This window comes from Chenopodium album, chromosome 21 (genome assembly GCF_948465745.1).
Source record: "Chenopodium album chromosome 21, dcCheAlbu1.1, whole genome shotgun sequence".
Lineage (NCBI taxonomy): Eukaryota > Viridiplantae > Streptophyta > Magnoliopsida > Caryophyllales > Amaranthaceae > Chenopodium > Chenopodium album.
The window spans coordinates 35243804-35245844 of NC_137854.1; the positions used below are offsets into that span (position 1 = coordinate 35243804).

Below are 2041 nucleotides of genomic sequence, written 5' to 3' on the forward strand. Positions count from 1 at the left end.
GGGACTGCACACCACGTGGACAAGTGCTCATAAGGCGTGATTCATTTTTGAAATCTTTAAGAAAAAATATAGGAGTATATACATATATATAAATACTCCGTATAATTGTGTACGCATTACAATATATACTTATTCCGTTTTTTAATACTTGTAACACTTTTCTAAATTATAAATGTCACAATATTTAAAATACACTATACATAGAAAGTTTTTTCAGGAAAAAGTTGTAGTATTTTTCTTATATACTTTACTTGTAATTGAAAAAAAAAAAAACTCAATTTATACAATGAGAATGGTGCTATGGCAGTCCATGGAAGACAATCGTCATTAACAAATGAAATTTAAATAATATTTGCCATACAATTTAATTGTAAATTTTGGTTTTTTTTTTTTTTTTGTAAGAAGGAGTGGCTCACTTGAGGGGTAGTTAAGAACAATCCCCAAATGAGTCCCATGATGTTTGATCCCTAGACCTCAGGGATACGAGGAGGCGAGTGATATCACTACACCACGTATCACTTCAACCTCTCTTCTCTTTGAAAGGGGTGCAACACAAAAACTTCCTAGGAGGTCACCCATTTTAGTACTACTCTCGTCCAAACATGCTTAACTGCAGAGTTCTGATGAGATCCGATGCATTAGTGTTGGTATGATCGCATCCATTGTAATATATATATATATATATATATATATATATATATATATATATATATATATATATATATATATATATATATAATTCTTTGATTATCTTTTCTTCTTTATACGTACGAAAATGTACCATCAATAATGTATTATATATGATCTTGTCAAATTTCACTTAGTATGTACATTCATGGTATCAATATTTTATTACTTTCTACCAAATGATAATGAAATATATTAAGTATCTTGTTAATGAACGCCCCCAAAGCGTTAGCCAAGCATTTAAAATATTACCTAAATTGGTATTAATTTGAAAATGTTTGACAAAATTACGTGTCAATCGGTGTAGTAATGTTTAATCTAATTTAATTTTTCTATTTTTAGCTATCTTATCTCAAATTGTCAAATTTCAAACCGAAACCGTTTAACTGTCCGAAACCGACCGACCCAAATGAGAACCGAACCGATTAAAAACCGATTTTTTTGAAACCGAAAACCGACCCGAACCGTATTTTTAGTAAACCCGAAACCGAATCGACCCGAATAATGTTAAATCGTATAAGAACCGAACCCGTTAACAAACCGAACCAAAGATAAACCGAACTGTAAGAAAACCGAACCGAAAAAGAACCGAACCGTATCTAACCCGAAACCGGTTCCAACCCAAAACCGTTTAAACTGGCAAAAAAACCGCTTACACCGAACTGTTAGCAAACTGCTACCCGTTTGCACCGAACCATTTAAAAACCGAACTGTTTGTAAACCGAACTGGTGATAAACCGAACCGTTTATGAACCAAACCGCTTCTAAATCGAACCGTTTACAAACTTTTTTATATAATTAAATGGATTTTTTTTTTGACGGGAATATAATTAAATGGATTAAATATTAGAAATCTATTTTTTTTTTTAAAATAGCAAGGCAAATCATTCATTAAGGATAATCAGTGTTCACAAACAAGAGCAAAACAAGTAGGCTCAGGCCCTGCCTCAAACTATTAGCAACACTACTTCCTCTAGTCATGTATATAAATGATTAAATAAGAAGTATATAATAACCTAATTGTAAACATTGTAATACATTAATACACTAACTCTTATAATCTACTTCGTAATAAACTAGTAAGATCAGTATGACTAAACTTGAAACAGAACATAATATGTATTTATAAAATCAATGAGAATTTGTTTATAATATGATGCCTAAATAGTAAATATGAAATGATTCGCGACTTTATATAAAACTTGTGAATGCAAAAGGTTAGCAAGTACTATCAAATTTCAAACCAAAATCATTTAACTGCCCGAATCCAAACAACTCGATAAACAATTTATTTTTTGAAACCGAAAACTGACCCGAACCGTAATTTAGTAAACTTGAAATGGAACCGATATGA

General features: G+C 31.0%; 1 non-coding gene across 1 annotated transcript; it reads right to left on the reverse strand.

The window, feature by feature from the left end:
- Positions 1-542: 542 nt before the first annotated feature.
- LOC145603165 (5S ribosomal RNA) lies at positions 543-661 on the reverse strand. The gene has a single exon (XR_014104699.1). It is a non-coding gene; the product is annotated as a 5S ribosomal RNA (ribosomal RNA).
- Positions 662-2041: the final 1380 nt, after the last annotated feature.